Raw genomic sequence first — 19555 nt, 5'->3', positions numbered from 1 at the left:
TTCCTTCTCACACACAAAGCTAGTGAATCCATCTCTTTGAATATTTTAAATTCTTAATAACACAGCTGGGAATAAATATCACCTTCAGAGCTCTGCATAGGTTCCAAAGGCTGGCCATTGGACAATATATGATTGTTTAGAAACAGGACAGTAGAGAGTCAGAACATTCCCTGCATATTCAACCACCAATAAGAAGTAAAAAATTTAGAAGGCTGAGAATTTCGCAGCATGAAAAAAAAGATTTAATGAATAATGTCTATAAATTTTTTGTTTTCTATTAGAAAAACTTCTAAATTGTTAAAATTGTATAAAATTGTATTAAAATTATGGATTACCTGACTTCCCAGTTCCTACATAGATTAGCATAAATAAATAATAATTCTGAACTATCAAAAGTAATTAAGGAAAATGTGCAACTTATCTCTTCTGTTCATCCTGTTCCAATGAAAGTTTGACCTATGATGCAGACACTGCTTCATGCAGAGTTCTGGACCCAAAATGACTTTTCAGAATTGTCCACCTTAAGTCAAGGAATCTGAGCCTTGCTACAGTAGTACATGGACCTGTCACTGTATGCATGCTGTACCCTGGGCCAAGAGAAATGACCTTGGCTAGGTGGAACTTTTCAACCAAGAACAATTCTCAGAGGCCTCAGTTTATAGCACAAAGCCAACAACACTCCCTGCAGAGGGAGGAATCAGCATCTCAATACAAAAAGGGGAGATGCAAAAAGGGGATCTGGGTTGGGCCCTATTGTACCCACTAAAAACCTCTCTTGCAATGTTCAAGTCCATTATGGGAAGTGGTTGGACTAGCAAACTGGTTGGACTCTTTCTGGAGAAACTTCAAAGAGTAAGATATATAGGAGAAATTATCCTCTTCCCTGCAGCTGTTCTCAAAATGGCAACTAATACTTATCACCTCTCTGCTTCACCCATTGGAGATTCCTCTAATCTTTGGTTAGCATGTTTATGGGTTTGTATTAGTTACAGAGGGCTGCAGTAACAAATTACCATAAACTTGGTGGCTTAAAAAAACAGGAATTTATTCTTTCACAATTGTAGAGCCTGCAAGTCTGAAATCAAGGGTTTGGCAGGGCCAGGTTCGCTCCAAATATTCTAGGGGAACTGTTTTTCTTCAGATTCTCATGGCTTGTGGCATTCTCAAGCAAACACTAAGCAAAACCTCAGAAAGTAGTGCTAGATGAGGTCTTGTAGGTAGAAAAGTAAACCCATATGCCAAATATATGTCTCATTCGCAGTCAAAATAAATCACTATTCCATTCATGTGGAAAGAATCAAGATAAGCAACTTGTCATGACGAAGTGGCTCCTGGAATTTTTGAGAGATGGTATATTGAGGGTTTAGCATTTGTCCCCGTTGATGGAACATAGGACACCATGCAATCTCAGTCTTGTATGACAGGGGTCCCCAATCCCCGGTACCAGTCCATAGCCTGTTAGGAACTGGGCCGCACAGCAGGAGGTGAGTAGTGGGCAAGCAAAACTTCATCTGTATTTACAGCCACTCCCCATCGCTTGCATTACTACCTGAGCTCCGCCTCCTGTCAGATCAGCTGCATTAGATTCTCATAGAGCTCGAACTCCACTATGAACTGAGCATGCAAGGGATCTAAGTTGCGAGTTCCTTATGAGAATCTAACGCCTGATGATCGGAGGTGGAGCTGAGGTGCAGCTGAGGCAGTGCTCCCATGGCTACTCTGTTTATGAGCACACTGGGCCATTTGCGTAGGGTGCTGATGACAAAGGCTGTCTGATATCAACTGGCCAAGACATTGTGTCTACTTGAATGTCTTCTAAGTTGGATGATCTATGAAGGATGTCAATATGTGTTACAAAGATCACACTTTGTATACATTTTCATGTATCCATCTGCATGCTTCCTCCCTAGACCTCCTAATCACCAAACTTTCAATCTTTCTCTTTTCAAGCCATTGATCAACTTGCCAAACAATTCACCAATGACTATGTATCAGGGTGTAGTCCTACCTCAGGTCACTTCTCTTTCCACACAATATGATGACCACATTCGCTTCTTGGAACTATGCCCATTAAGAGGATTTTTTAATTCACTGGCCTTTCAGACACACAAATGAATTAAGCTGTTATGCAATAGCAGTCATTTTTTTAAAAACTGAAAACTGTATCCTTATAATAAACCAACTCATGTATGAGGCAAAACCACCCCTTTCCTTCCTCTGTCAGCTGGTTGTAAAGACTCATGTGGCCATGAGTGTGAGCTGGGGGAGAACCACTGGCAAAACAATGGTGGATGACATGGTGTACTGTACACCATGTGAGATAAAAATCTTCCATGGATTTCTCATGCTCCTACATATGTTCTTGGGTGTGTCAAGAATGCAAGGTTAGGGCTTCCCTGGTGGTGCAGTGGTTGAGAGTCTGCCTGCTGATGCAGGGGACACGGGTTCATGTCCCGGTCTGGGAAGATCCCACATGCCGCGGAACGGCTAGGCCCGTGAGCCACGGCCGCTGAGCCTGCATGTCCGCAGCCTGTGCTCCGCAACGGGAGAGGCCACAACAGTGAGAGGCCAGTATACTGCAAAAAAAAAAAAAAAAAAAAAAAAAAAAAGAATGCAAGGTTATAACCACTCTTGGGCCATTTCTCAGGGTTGTGTTTGCAGTGAGAAATTGGGAAGGTTGAGGTAATGTTTCTCCCAGAATAAGAAAAGTCAGTGTTTCTCAGCTGTGATGCTGTACAATATGCACAGTATTCATCTACTTCTTCCTGCATCACCACTTGAGGACCTGGGGGATAAGAGGAATCAATGCTAACAAGAATCTCATGCCACCTGCTGTGCCATGAATGAAAAAGCCCTTTGTCTCTGTGTCAGAGTCAGTTTCATGTCTTCTGTCTCTATCAATAAAACATACAGGTTAACTTAATCAGGTTCTGAGTAGTGTAAAATCCTAGCACCTGTCACTTAATAACGTAGCTCATGTTTGCTCACTTTTCCTGCTTATGATAAATTCTGGATATACTACTTCTATCATATGGTACATTGCTGATGGTCCTAACTAACCTTACAATTTGTTGGTTCTGCATCACTCATCTTTTGATACATACTCTGGCTGCACAGTAACTTTATTTTACATAGTTAGGTGCTCTATATTGATCTGGAACCAGTTGTATACTGGGTGGTATTAATCAAATAGGGTTTATATCTTTGGCAATAATAATTTGGACTTGTCTCAAAACCTAAATAAGGAGTGGATATATGGTGTGTGTGTATGTGTATGTGTGTAAGCATACTGTTGCATCTTCATTTGAGAGGTTTATAAATGTGTTTATGAAAGGTATACATTGAAGAAGTTAAAACTGTAAAGTCTTAAATGTTGTGTTAATCAGCATTCCAAAAATCTCCTGAGGCTTTCCTGATTCACTAGGATATATAGAAACTAGTAAGTTGTGGAATCAATGAATCTTAGCAGCAGAAATTTCAGTAGATACACTCCAAGGGTTCTCTGATTAATATGTATATCTTACCTCAAGCATATTAAAAAGCAGAAACCTGTGTGAATTCATTTTGTCATAAAGAAAAATGTCCTTCAAACTCCATTATTTTGTCAATATAATAAAGTTTGGTAACTATCTCTACAACGGAGTTGATTTCGGCTGGTTATACTTTTCTTTTTTGGTAATCATGTAACTACCTTTTCTTCAAATTTTATACATTCTCTAAGAAGTGCTACACTTTTTCTTACCAACTAATTTTTATCCACATTTTAAGTAAAGATGAGAAATAGTAAAGTTTAGAGTAGTACTAGTAAAAGAAGAAAAATTCAGTGTAAGGAGAAGCGCATTACCACAAGACACTAGGGGAAGATATAAAGTAGTAAATTAACAAATAGAGAGTACATGTCATATGTTGCCATTTCTATACAATTTTAGAAAGTACAGACTGATATATGGCAAAGAAACTGTCAACAACAAATCAATGACTGCTTGGAAATGGGAAGGGAGCAGTGAGAAGTTAAGAGGAGAGAGAAAATTTGGGTGGATGAACGACAAGTTTCTTGTTTATATTGTGTTGATGGTTTCAGAGATATTTGCATCTACATCTGTGTCTACATATTACTATTCAATATGTGCATTTTGTTTTGACAATTTACCTCAAGGCTGATGTTTAAAAATTAAAATTAAAAAAACATAACTTAAAAAGCCTCAAGTTTTTTCTAGTGGACACTTCTCTTTTTTCTTTTTCACATAACCAGAAATCAAGTGATAATGAGAATGTTAAGCACAATGCTATCTTGCTATTGAAGTTGAAGGAGAAATACTGGGGAGATAAGGTCAGCTTCATTCTAGATGCTTAATGAAGAACTAGGGGGACTACATCTCAGGACAATATGTAGATACAGGACAGAGTACAAACTTTTGTAAACACAGCTAAGAAAAAACAATGTAAAACTTGAAGTCTGACATGAAACTATTAATTAATGAATGGAAAATACTAACTGGATCCACCCAAAATAAGTTCTGAATAAGCTCTTACTGGTAGGATAGATTTGCAAAATCTATGAAAAGATGAACAAACTGCATATACATGAAAGACTAATAATTTAATTTTTTCTAAAATTTATTTTTTACTCCATGCCAGGCAATGTTTTAGGCACTGGAGATAGCAGTGAAGAAACAAGATCATGACCTTATGTAACTTAAATAATAACATTTTGATTATATTTCATGTAACAAGAGAGATATATTTCATTAATAAGTGCACTAGCTATCTTTTAAATATTTCCCTGTTTAGCTTCCGTAATTTTTAAATATATGTATGTTTAAGGTTTAGTTTATCACTGTTAGACCATTGTTAATATCACTTGTAGTACAACTCAGTATGTAAAGAAAATACATTTTGGTAATGTTTTGTGCTATTTGAGGAAGATCTCACTTAGAGTTCTATAATTTTGTAGATCAACAAAAGGACTGATTTTGTTTTTTGTTATTTATTTTTGGCTGTGTTGGGTCTTCATTGCTGAGTGTGGGCTTTCTCTAGTTGCGTCAAGAGGGGGCTACTGTTCATTGCGGTACACAGGCTTCTCATTGTGGTGGCTTCTCTTGTTGTGGTGCACAGGCTCTAGGCATGCGGGCTTCAGTAGTTGTGGCACACGGGCTCAGTATCTGTGGCTCATGGGCTTTAGAAGACAGGCTCTGTAGTTGTTGTACACGGGCTTAGTTGCTCTATGGCATGTGGGATCTTCCCAGACTAGGGATCAAACCCATGTCCCCCGCACTGGCAGGCGGATTCTTAACCACTGTGCCACCAGGGAAGTCCTAAAAGCACACTTGCGTGCTCAAATGTGGCTGACTTTTTATACTAGTGTGGTGTCTTTTACATTACAAATAAAAGTCATTTTGGCTACTGTGATTTTCTTTTTTCTTCCATAATGCTTGCTTTCTAAAATCTTAATTACATCTTAACCATATGATTGTCTTCTTTCTGATTTATATTTCATATAATCTTTAGCAAATAAATTATAAAGTAAAAATACAAAGCAAAAAAATTAAAATCCTAACATGAACATACTGGCTTTTATAGATACAGTATTACTTCTGTGCCTGTATGACATATTCTATTTTCTACAACTTCATTATAAATATTACATTTTTTCTCCCTTTATTTACATAGATATGTGTTCACCCAATAGTTTCTTTTCTTCACCATTTTCACATATATTTCCCAGGAAATACTGTTATTAGAGGGCATAGCATTTTCTTATATTTCTATATATCATTTTCACAAATACTTTTCTAAAAAGTAGAACGTATAACCAAGGAGTAAACTTGTTACCTGCTTTCCTATAACTTACTAGCATTTCATATCTCACATTCCTTTTGTGTTATGCTTGCAGCAGTGTAACCGAATCCCTCCTGTGTTTGTGAACTCCATCCATATTGAAAAGGTAATGAAAAACTTTCTCCATGATCAATGTTCAGGTTTTCTATGAATAAATGCTTCCTTATGTTTTATTCTGTAAAGATTAATTTTAATGCAAATACTCATCCTTTGGAAATGAAATGGAATGTGTTTACCTGAAAATATTTCTATATAGGGATGGTGGTTATGAATATTCTTCACTGGTTCTTTATCCCTGGGATAGCCACTTGTAATTGACTGTGGGCTGCAATTAGTGAAGGCTATTTATATCCCCAAGTTATAGAGAGCTCTATATGAAAAAAAATTAACGTGTTTGGCTTGGCTACCAAGAAATAAACATTGAGAAATTTTTCTTTTACTTCTATTTTTAAGAGTATTCAATAACAATAGGTTTTCTCTTATAAAACATATAGTCATGTGGTAAATTGCAAAAAATGGCTACCAATTTTTGTATTCCACTTTTGCAATGTCACACTGCAGCCTCCTACATAACCTGGTGGAGTCCACTCTTCTACCACCTGAATGTAGCCTAGACCATGTGATGTACTTTAGTAAGGGGACAATAAAAACTATGATGGGTGAATAGCTTTAGCTTATTCATTGGAGTTTACACACTTCTGCTCCTCAAACTCTCCCACCACATAAAGTAGCCCTCATTAGCCTGCTGGAGGATGAGGGATTCATTGGAGAGAGGCATCAGAGGTTTCTTATCATCTCCATAATTCTCTCTTGAGATACCAGAGAATAATTGAGTTGAGCCCTGACTAGAAGGCGCATCCAGTCAAGCCCAGACAAAATTACACACCCACAGATTCATGAGCTAACAAAGTGATTATTATTTTAAGGTGTTAGTTTTGGAGGTGTTTTCTTAGGCAGCAAATGCTAACTGAATCAGTTATTAAGGTGAATTAATTTTAAAACTGCACACAAATTCTGCAATAACATTGTAAATAGTGACTTTTCCTGGATTTCTTCTTTACTATTGATTATAATCACATAAAAATCCAGGATATACAGAAACATTATAAGATTGGGAAAGCAAAGAAAACCAAGAACTATAAGAAAGACACCAGTTAAAAGCGGTGGATTGAACCTCTGTTCAATGTTTACCTTTGTTTCTTACCTAAATTCACTTAAAATATAAATGGAGAAATAACAAGTATAAACCTAAATGACAAATACTTGGAGAGGAAAGTCTAGAGGATTCTCAACTTATAGACAGAATATGGGGAACTTAGCAAATATAAAAGAACTGAACACCAAGTACCTACAGATAGGGGAAGCAATGAGAAAAATGCTAATCCATGTCATAGAGCCAAGGCCAGGTGCAGATAGGAAAAGCATTGTGTAATGGGAATGGTTGAACTGAGACATGATAGAGAGAACAGAAGGACTGGTAAAATTCTATAAAAGAAGATGTATGTTCCCAGTGGCCTTTCCTTGTTTAATTTGTTGGTATAAGTAAACTGACTCAAACTCTGCAGGTGACATAAATTTTATTCTATGTAGAAACTGAAGCAGATATGGTCCATTCCCTGAAACAACAGCCACAGAAGAGGAGAGACATCCTCTTAGGAGCCACATCCTAAAGAATGTGAGGAATTAATAGAAGGTTTCTTAGTGGAAAGTGAGATACCCAGGTCCTTATACTCTCAGAAGGAGAAGAACCAAATTTTGTTGATGAACTGGGGTTACAAATAACATACTTATAATCAGAGTTTCCGATAATTGATTTTAGTGCTTCTCAAAGAAAAAAAAGACCAGAAAGAAATGATGGATATTTAATGAAAGCATTCTTCCCCATGTAAACTTTGGAGCCCAAAATCTACAACAAAATAAAGAAAAATGAATTCACAAATTTTTTTTCAAAAAGAAGTTGAAAAGAGAAAAATTTTAGTAATATGTATAATAGTCTCAAATATACAAAAAAGGTATTGAATCCATTTGAAAAGATGTAATTTAAAAGGAACAGTCTGAGAGGATGAAGTGCTATTTGTCAACCTCAAAAGTGCAATAAATGATTCAGAAGGATAAGTTAAGGATATTTCCCACAGCTAAATTACAAAAAGGTCTAGAATAGTAAAATATTAAATATTCAGAGTGTTTCATCATGTGATTACTTGATATTTCAAAAGGTAAAAATCCATAAAAATTGAAGTTAAGAAAATTTGAAATAAATAATATAAAAAACAGTTCCCAGAAATACAACACATGATTTTTTAAAAGTTGGAAACATCTAACTTGTGCACAGAAAATCGAGGTGGGGAAACACCATGCCAAGTCACTTCTTAATATATTTTCAGAACTTCTTGTGTCCGGTAGAAGGTTCAAAATCTACTAGAGGAAAAATTATAGATAACATATAAAATGTATAAAGTTTTATGGTACACATTATGATAAGACTTAATAGTAGACAACAGTGAATCTGTCTTCAGACTTCTGTAAAGAAAATTATTTCCAAATTGGACTTTTATAATCAGGAAACCTGTCTCTCAAACATATGCCAATGATATTTTAGATACATAAGAATGCAAGAACTATATCTTTCAGTAGCCCTTTATCAGTGATCTACCAGAGAAGGGTGCTAATCTAAGGAAGAGGTAAATCTAAAAACAAAAGAGGCAAACAAGTTAGGCAAACAGAAGATAAGTTAATAAAATTTATCATGAGAGTTATAGATCAGGAATGGAGAGCAAGGGGACAAAAGATTCCACCTGGGATGTCTCCACAAAGGAAACCAAAAAGAATCTGAGAGATTTCCTGATATGTCTCTAATATTGTCAAAAATGATAAGTAGTTTTAAAATTTCTGTTTGAGAATTTTGGAAGTAGTATTGATAAGTACATAGAAAACTATAAATAAATAAATAAATCCATCCATCTATCTGGTGGGAGAGTTATAGAATGATTAGTTAGTCATTATCCACTAACTGGCTCAGCGATAAAGAAATTGATTGAGCCCAAATACCTAGTTCATCTATATTGGGCATTTAGGGAGATGGTATTGCTTAGGTTGAGGTAGGTGTGTAAAATTACTAAATCCTTATATTCTATAATAAAATATCAATAATATTTTAAAGTTATATTCATAAATTAAAATAGTAGTACATATTATTTTAAAAGATGATTGTAAATATCAGAGAAAAAATATGTGCTATATGTGTGTGCCTTTAGAAAGATGTTCTGATGGGTTGGTAGGAGTCTATAATTTTTTCATGTAGTTTCAAGATGCCCTCAAAATTATGGACATATTTTGGAAAAACTGTTTAAAAAATAAATGACTTCTTATTTAGTCTCGAATTTAATATGAACTTGGTTAAATACATTAAACAGATTTTTATTTTTGAGCATCTATTCTAGAGCCAGGACCTAGGTTATTTCCAGGTAAAAGGACTGTCAGGAAGGAAAGATTAAATGTAATTAGGAAACGACTATCAGAACAAATTCACATGGAATTATTTCTCTTCAAAATATTTTTTTTGAATAGTAGAGTTACACACTATATACGCTTCATATATAGCTATAAATAAGTAGAATTAAAATATATCATAAATCTCTACTGAAATGTATAAATTAATAAATAACACTCCTTTCCCTCAAACAAATTTTGGGTGAACAGATAATAAAAGTAGAAGAATGATGCATGGAGGACTGGATAAAAATGAGGCTATCTCATAAAACGTGTTCCAGATAAAAGATCAACCAAGAGTCATGTTGGAGGAGATTCTGCATCATTTCAGCCAGGCCTTAAAATATTGAGAAGAAATAAAAACTACTTAATAGCTATAGTCTTTATTCTTAATAAATCCTTAAAGGTACTTGAAAAGCCAGACAAAGGCCTGCAAAGAAATTGTCAATGAAACCTAAGAATTATGAACAAGAACAGTTTTGCTTGAAAGTTTGGTATATGTGGAAGACTTCATAAATTAGACACAGTTTTTAAGAAACATGGCTCATGTTCTTTTATTTATACTAATAATTTGGAAATAGAAAATATAAATAAATAACTTTGAAATTAGGTAATAGGAAAGGGAAAACTAAAAAAAAAACTTAGTGCTTAGTTAACAGTGCTTAGTTTCCCAGACCTTCCACCAATTAAGTATGTATTCTTGGATACTGAAGAAGTTTCCCTGGCATGTAAAACTCACAAGAAATTTGATTTAAAAATTACTGATTTTGATGTATTCTGAACAAGATATCTTCAGGTTTTTGAAACATATCAGCAATTTTCAAGTAATTTTCAAAGTGATAAAAAGGATAGGTGATTAATTGAAATAATTATTCAACTTTTCATAGATTTTGATTATTCTGTATATCTAAGTGATAACTTTTGATTTTACATGAGCCATTACCGCTATTTAGAATTAGACTTCATTTTAGGGCCCCAAAACAGAAAGACTGGAAAAAATGCAAAAAACAGCTGTACTTTCCCCCAGAACAAATGCCATGGCTGACCTAGGAGTATTTAACAGCACTGAGAAATGAAAATTGATTTCCTTGTTAACAGTTTGAGTAAGTATCAGGTTATAGGTTTAACATAATAGGGCTTATCAGACCATCTGTTTTCTGGGTCCTGCATCCTGTATGGATGAGTCTTTGCTCGGTAGACCCCTGGAATTTGTTTTACACACCTCTCTGGTTACTGTTATATGCACTAATGTCTGAGCTAGCTCTAGCAAAGTTTTCTAACTCATCCACTAACCTGATACAAGTTAATTGCAAACCCATTGTTTTAAAAAATGCTCATCGGGGCTTCCCTGGTGGCGCAGTGGTTGAGAATCTGTCTGCTAATGCAGGGGACACGGGTTCGAGCCCTGGTCTGGGAGGATCGCACATGCCGCGCAGCAACTAAGCCCGTAAGCCACAACTACTGAGCCTGCGCATCTGGAGCCTGTGCTCCACAACAAGAGAGGCCGCAACAGTGAGAGGTCCGCGCACTGCGATGAAGAGTGGCCCCCACTTGCCACAACTAGAGAAAGCCCTCGCACAGAAATGACGACCCAACACAGCCCAAAATAAATAAAATAATTAAATAATGCTCATAAAATTATATTAGCCTGAAGCCCTTAAATTTCAGAACATTTCTTATAAATAAATATGACATTTTAAAGGTATTTGCAACCCAATGTGTAGCAAGCATACAGAAACACAGCCATTTAGGCTCATTTTCAATACATATTACTAGCATTAAATTTTGACTCTTTTTTCCCAAAACTTCACCTTGGAAAAATCAATCTGGGATAAACATAACTATTCATATAAACAGATCCTGATGGCAAAAGTAATATAGTTCAAAAGTAAGAAACACTGGCTAATGGGATTATGAAGGTCAGGAAGTTCAAAATCTGCAGTGTTAGTTGGCCATCAAGCTAGAGATCCAGGGAAGAGCTTTTATTGAAATTCAAATCCAAAAGCCATCTGCTGGTGGAATTCCTTCTTGCTCAGAGATCAGTCTTTTAATCTATTCAGGCCTTAAAGCAATTAGGATGAGGCCCATATTGTGGGCAAGCAATCTGCTTTATTCAAAGTCCACCTTTTTACATGTTAACCTGATTTTTAAAAACCCTCACAGAAACATCTAGAATACTGTTTGAGCAAAAATTCGAGAACCATGACCCAGCCAGTTTGACATAAAATTAACTATCACTGTGTTTTATATTTTTGTACATATCAGGTAAAATATATTATTAAAATTTATTTCAATCATCTCCTTGTAGATCTTTTAATGTATCAGAAAATTTTAAATGACATATGGGCTTGAATTACATTTCTGTTGGACATTACCACTATAGACATTAGGATTAGATACAGAATATTCATAGGGAAATATAAGAAATTATACAGGGAATTGATAATAGTACTTATTTTGAGGTGATTGTGGGCAACTTTTAAAATGTTATTCTATGTAATCTTCTGTTTACTAAATAGTGTATAATTAACAGACATTACTGTTAAAAATGGAAAAATGCATTTACTATTCTATATAATTTAAATAATTATGTTTTATAGTAAATTTTGCAGATTGACAGGAAAATAATCCTCAGGATTTCATTTTTTGATTCAGTGGTGAGAGAAAGTTCAGCTGAGTAAATAAATTTTATTAAGAACCTCAGAAATTTTTCCTAGGCCTTGTGCACTAAATAATGATTTTCTAAGTCTACATACTGATGATTCCTAAAAGTTTAACTATTTTTTAGCTTTAGCCAAATTACTGTGACATTTGATTATAAAAATTAATGAGTATGTTTTTAAAATTATTAAAAATATTATCTGACATTATAAAAAGAAAGACACTTTGAATTTTTATCTTTTCATTTTGAGATTTGCTTCTCCATTTGGGCTTGTGTATTTTTAAAGTTTCTTTTCCTTCTCTTGCTCCTAGAGTTATAATGGTAGGGTTAAAATGCTACTGCTTCTGTGGTATTTTGTATGCAAGATTGTATTTCAGAGTAAAATGAATTTTGTTTTTTTGTTTTTTGTTTTCTGTTTTTGCGGTACGCGGGCCTCTCACTGTTGTGGCCTCTGCCGTTGCAGAGCACAGGCTCCGGATGCAGGCCCAGCGGCCATGGCTCATGGGCCCAGCTGCTCTGCAGCATGTGGGATCTTCCTGGACCGGGGCACGGACCCGTGTCCCCTGCATCGGCAGGCAGACTCTCAACCACTGTGCCACCAGGGAAGCCCGTAAAATGAATTTTAAATGCAAAACAAAGCCATCATCCTATGATGACTGAAATATAACAGTCTGAGCATAAGGACAAACTAAGCTAATTAAAACAATCTGCAAGACTCAATTAAAAATAACACCTTTGAGAAAGAGAAACGTACATTGAATTAGATTTTACTTTTGTGAAAATAGACAAATGAAGTTTTGAATATTAAATACATCAGTTACTTGAAAGTTTTATATTAACTATATTAATTATTCTTTAAAATGCACTGAAAATTAAGTGGAAAACATCATCAAAGCTAAAAGCAAGGGGAGATTCACTTAAATAACTGAGTATAATGGGTTTATTATTGTGTTTCATGATGAAGAATTAGAATATTTTACTATAGATTCTGCTTTGTGGAACTTGAGACATTCTTTCTTTCATTCATTTTAAACAACTTTGATAATATTTTTAACTACCTGCTATTTTAAAGTTATATATATTAATTATACTAGTAATCATATAAAATGTATTAATTATAAGTTAGTATATAATATATATAAATTAATTTTCTTTTCAATTTGAGAGAGCTATGGTCATTATCAGTACTATTATATAAATGTATTAAGGGAATACTTTTTTAAATTTTTATAAAGTTTATCATTATCATCCTTACATGGGTCTCTTTGGGTAGTGGAAGTCATTGTCACTAAAACATTTTAAAGAAGAAATAAATTTCACAGATTAAAAAAAATCAAATTTATAAAATTAGTAAGCCTAGTTTTGGATATAAGAACTTTGGGTTTTTACCAATGGTAGACAGACTTCTAGGGTGGCCCTTTCATGATCCTACCTCCTGATGTTCATACCCTTCACTTGAGTGTGGTGGGACTTATGACCTGCTTCTAATCAATGGAACATGACAGAGATGATGGGAGATATGATGTCACTTCACAATTTTGTTACATTATAATGAAAGACCACATTCTTAGCAGACAGGACTGCTAAGAAACTCTCTCCCTATTTGGCTTGAATAAGTAAGCAGTCGGTTTGGGAAGTCCATTTGGCAAGGATCTGAGGGCAGCTTCTAGGAGCTGAGATAGACCTCCAGCTAGCACTTAGCAAGAAGCTGGCACCTCAGTCCTAAGGACATAAGGAAATGAGTTCTGCCAACAACCTGAATGTGCTTAGAAGTGGATTCTTCCCAATTTGAGCCTCCAGATGAGAATACATGCCAGCTGAAGCCTTGGCTGTAGCCTTGTGAAGCCTTCCCCAGAAGACCTCAATAAGTAGAGCTCAATTTCTGACACACAGAAAACTGTGAAATAATAAATGTGCCATTGTTTTTTTAACATTAAGATTGTGATAATTTGTTAAGAAGCAAATAATTAACTAATACAGATTTTGGTACCCGGAAGTAGGGTACTGCGGTAATAAATACCTAAGCATGTAGAAGTAGCTTTGTAAGAAGGCAGTGGGTAGAGGCTGGAGAACTTCTGAGAAGCATGACAGAGAAATCCTATACTGTTTTGAATAGGCTATTACCATTCAATAGGATGCTAACAGTGAGAGCTTAAAAGCATGTGATGTTATTGGAAGCTAGAGGAAAAAGAATCCTTGTTATGTAGTGACAGAAACTTTAGCAAAATTATCTCATGAGATATATGGAAAGCAGAATTTTAAGTGATGAACTTGAATATACAGTAAGTCTCCTACATATGAACCTTCAACCTGTGAACTTTCCAAGATGCAAAAATGCATTTGCATGTCCAGTCATATAAGTTAGTTCACGTGTCTGGTGTTCACTGTCACATACACGCACCCTCTACAAGTGGTTGTAATTTTGTGTACTTTTACTATACAGTACTGTATGGAGTACAGTAGTATAGTATCTTTATTTCAAGCCCAGGATGAACAGAAGCAAGTGTAAAAGCAGCAGTGATGTAGCTGGCACAGTTAAGAAGCGCCAAGAAATAATGATGGAAACAAAAGTGAAAATAATTGAGAGTGGAGCAAGGTGAAAAGATGGTAGACATCTCTCATTCTTATAACATGAATTATTCAACCACTGGCATGATTCTAAAGAACACGAACAAGATCATGGAACACGTGAAGTCTGCTGTGCCAACAATAATATCAAAGAAGCATGGAAAAGTGATGGAGGAGATGGAGAAACTTCTCAGTGTGTGGATACAAGATGAGCATCAGTGTCGAGTCCCACTCAGCTTAATGCTGATTCAAGAGAAAGCTAAAAGCCTGTATGAAAACTTGAAGAAGAAACACGGCAAAGAATCAGAGGGTGCATCTTTTAATGCCACTCATGGCTGGTTTCATGGGTTCAAGGCTAGAGCCAACATTCACAACATAAAAGTAACTACGAGGCAGAGAGTGCAGATATGGTAACTGTCCGGGAATTTCCTAAATCACTTTGAGAAATTACTGATGAAGGCACATATTTTCCCGAGCAGGTTTTTAATGTGGATGAGACAGGATGCCAGACCAAATTTACATCAGTGAGGAGGAAAAGTTGATGCCGGGCTATAAAGCAGCAAAAGACAGGCTAACTCTACGGTTTGGTGGCAATGCTTCTGGGGATATGAAGCTGAAGCCTCTCTTAGTTTATCATTCAGAGAAACCAAGAGCCCTTAAAAACATAGCTAAGGGCTCTCTTCCTGTTGTGTGGAAGGGTAACCCCAAAGCCTGGGTTACACAGGCTATTTTCCAGGACTGGTTTTTCAATTACTTTATCCCAGAGTTAGAGAAATATTTATTGGAGAAGGGTATCCTATTCAACATTCTTTTGCTGTTTGACAATGCTCTGGGCCACCTCCCATTCATGGACGACTTTCATCCCAACGTCAAAGTAGTGCATCTGCCACCAAATACTACATCGCTCATCCAACCTATGGACCAGGGAGTTATAGCGACTTTCAAGAAATATTATTTATGTCACACTTTTCATCAGGCAGCAAAGGCAAGTGATGAATCAGGAACAACCTTGTGACAATTTTGGAAGGATTATAACATCTACAAGGCCATAAAAAACATTGACTTTGCTTGGTGTGAGGTTACAGCCATCACCATGAATGGGGTTTGAAAGAACCTGTGCCCGTAGTTTGTTCATGAAATTTGTGGATCTGAGAATGTGGATGAGGAGTCCAAAGAGGTCTTCAGTAACTTAGTGACCCTCAGGGAGAAGCTGGAGCTAGATCTGCAAGAGGACGACTTCACTGAATTCCTTGCTGTGCAACATGAGGAGCTTACTAATGAAGACCTGATGGAAGTGGAGGCCCAGAGAAAAGATGAAGGGAGACAAGAGGAAGAAGAAGTAACTGAAGAACTGAAGAGATTCACGATGCAGGAAATGACAAGGGGATTTCCTTTGAGGAGGCACTGTTAGTTTTTGAGGCACAGGACCAGAACATAGAACAGTACACAAAGTTGCAGCAGCTGTTCATAATGCAATCCAGTGTTCCCATGTCATCTATGACAAGAATAAAAGAGCTACTATGCAGACATCACTGGATCATTTTTTCAAGGGGGTAGATAGAACTGAATCCAGCAAGGAATCAGAACCTGTGCCATCAACATCAGGCGTGAGTGAAATTGCAGCTTGCCCTCCATCTCCTATCGCTGACCATCCTTCAGTTCTACCATCTCCCATTTCCTCTTCCTCCTCCAGTCAGTAACTCTTCTTGCCTTTTCACTTGATGCCAGCCCCTGTATGCCAGCTGTTGTACTGCACTACTGTACTTTTCAGGGTACTGTAAAGATTAAAAATGCTTTTTGTTCATTTTTTATGTATTATTTGTGTGAAAAGTATTATAAACCTATGACAATACAGTACTATATAGCCGACTGCATTAGTTGGGTACCTAGGCTAACTTTGTTGGACTTACAAACAAACTGGACTTACGAACGCACTCTTGGAATGAAAATCGTTTGTATGTAAGGGACTTACTGTATAGTTAAAGAGATTTCCAAGAAAAGTACTGAATGCCTACTGGCTTCTTCTTACTGATTACTGTAAAATGCTAAAGGAGAGAGATGAATTGAGGAAAGAACTGTTAAATAAAAAGGAAACAGGACCTCATAATTTTGAAAATTCTCAACATTCCCAGGTAGCCAGGATGCTAAAACTGAGAACTGGCTTTGAATCAATGTTTAAAAAGTGTGAACTAGAGAAGAAGACAAGGATTGACTCTACAACATTTATCCTAAAACTTCAAAAAGATCGAAAGTCAGAGTATTCAGCCATGCAAAGTGTTCTTTGAAAATATTAAAGACTCTTAATCTTACACCTCACATACTTTCTCAATAAACCATAGAGGCTCTAGGAAGCTTAATGGGGTGTCCCTCCACCATCTCAGCAGGATCCCCTGGAAGTGAAGGGCTTATTTTGAAAAAATCTATATGTGTAGTTGATAGAGTGAACCCTGTAAAATCCACTAAAGCCCTACAGTTTCTGAGAAATTTGTTTCTTCAACAACACTGCCGACTTGGACCTAAAAGAAGAGGAAAGTTCAAAACAAAGAAGGTTGTCAAAGTCTCAAAAGTCTACTGACAAGGAAAGCAGGCTGATAAAATAGGTGCTAATCTCATGAAAAAGGAAGAGTGACTTGGAGAACAAAATCAAGGACCCAGAGACAGCTGAGAGGCATGGACAATTCTTCCTAGGTATTGAAACCTAATCAAGGAAAGAGCCAAACATTTGGCCCAGCTATATTTCAAAACTGCTATAGACCATGGACTCCTCTGTGACTCCCATTTATGGGATGAATGTTTATAGCTATTATCTTATGCCTGTCCCACCACTGTATGTTGCATGTATGGGGGAGGGGGAGATAAACCAGTCTCTTCAGTTTTACAGATCAATGTAATTTTACAGGAACTACACCTAAGTAACCTCATCCCAAATATAGACTTAATTTAGATCCTGTACATTGAACAGACACTGTAATCAATTATTATTGGGACTTGGGACATGCGATGGTGAATGTATTTTTCATTTGAGAGGAACAAGAATCACTGGGAGCTTTAGTGTAGACTGTGGCAGAGACTCCAGAGTGGTCCTCCATAATTCCCGCCTGCTGGTGTTTACACCCTTTTATAACAAGCCCCCATCAAGCACTCGCATGTGGTTAGGTCCTCTAACTTCTAATGAATAAAATATAGCAAAGTTGGTGAAACAGCACTCCTGTGATTATGTTTCATTATATAAGAACCCATATTTCTAGCTGACTGGCTCTGGAGATTCTTTACCTAACTGCCCTGGAAGAAGTAAGGCAGCCATGTTGCAAAACCCACCTGGCCAAGATCTAAGGGAAGTTTTCTGCCAATAGCCAACAAGAAATTGGAGCCCTAAGTTTCTATACAGTAAGGTAATGAATTCTTACCAACACTTTAATTGAACCTAGAAGTGGACTTTTTCTTAATTTTCACAAAAGAATGAATTCTAGCAGATACCTTGATTGCAGCCATGTGAGATTCTTAGCAAAATACCTAGATAAACCTTTGTCACTCCTGACCCACAGATATAATAAAGTGTGTTGTTTTTAAGCCACCCAGTTTGGGCAAATTTGTTACATAGCAATAGAAAACCAACACAGGACCAAGAAAGAGTATGATGAAAATCAACTCCTACTATTGACTAAACTTCGACTTTCTTAGTAAAGAAAGTTAGGATATAACAGCATATATCTTGTAAGTTTTTGGTTTGAGGGATAAGGCATTTAAGTGTGTAGCATAACTTATATAGGTTTTTAGTTTTATAAAAAAGTAGTCCTAAGTTAATAATATTAGAATTGTTGTTAAGCACAAGTATATAACTACTAAGTGCTGGATAGGTTCAAGATTGAATCTTCTGATACACGATTATTTTAATTAAAAAAGTAGACTTTCTAAAAAGATTGGAGGCCATCACTACATGACACCTATTTGCTCCCCATGCTGTCCCAGCAGCTGTTCCCAGTTCTAGTTCCTTGATCGCTATGTACGATGTGGATGTTCTGCACTCGATGGAGCTAAAGGGAATTTTAAAGACTGATTTTTTGGTAAAACTTTTACTTGAGATTTTATGTTATCCATAATAGAATGTACTCATTGAATTTTCTTATTTTGTACAAGAATGTGAACAGATTCATATGCTGTCATTAGAAGTATTAATGGTGTTTCTCTCTGATTTTGTTTACCTTTAAAAAGTTTTATTTTAAAAAAAAAAGATCACATACCTTAGGAAATGACATATAACTGAAAGTATGCAATGTTGTATCATGTGGCAGACACAATGCAGTTCTAGAGAGTTGGCTCAGAAATCTCCAGGGAATTGATCCTTATGGAATTTGGCCTCAGTATTGAATATATTACTGACATATGCTATGTGTTATTTCATGCTTGTAATTATATGTAATTTGCTACACACACACACACAAAATAGACTTTCTGTTCCATTTTTGTCTGAGGCATAAACATTCTAAATGAAGGCCAGTCACCTGAAGCAAAATGCCAGCTTCCCTACTGTTTAAAAAAAATGGCATATAAAATAGAATAGTGAATGCTTACTTAGCAAAAGCCAAGATCTGACTTTAGCTCCTCTGATACAAAATCTAGACTAGAGTTGACCATAGAATGATAGTTGACAAAGGTCCTTGATTCTTCAGCTCCGGATTTTTTTAATACTCAAAAATTCATAAGCAAGATTAAAGTTTTCAGCATATTCTTTAAAGAAAATTATGGATAAATTATAGAGTGACAGAAAAAAAAGTTGAGAGGAGGTTACTGAATTAGAGACAGGAATTGTATTACTATTTCCATTACTGTGTATAATACAGGTGCTGTCGTGAATGCTAATGACAATGGCAATGCTTGAATATTTAGATTTAAAACAGAAGTTTATAGCAGACATTGTGTGAAGGCATAAAGCTGAAAGAAGCAATTTAAAAATATCTGTGTGTAGATAACTGCAGAATGGCTCACTCTTATGTGCCT

Source organism: Phocoena sinus, chromosome 5, assembly GCF_008692025.1.
Source record: "Phocoena sinus isolate mPhoSin1 chromosome 5, mPhoSin1.pri, whole genome shotgun sequence".
Lineage (NCBI taxonomy): Eukaryota > Metazoa > Chordata > Mammalia > Artiodactyla > Phocoenidae > Phocoena > Phocoena sinus.
The sequence above is the reverse complement of the archived record's forward strand: the minus strand, read 5'-3'. Positions refer to the sequence as shown.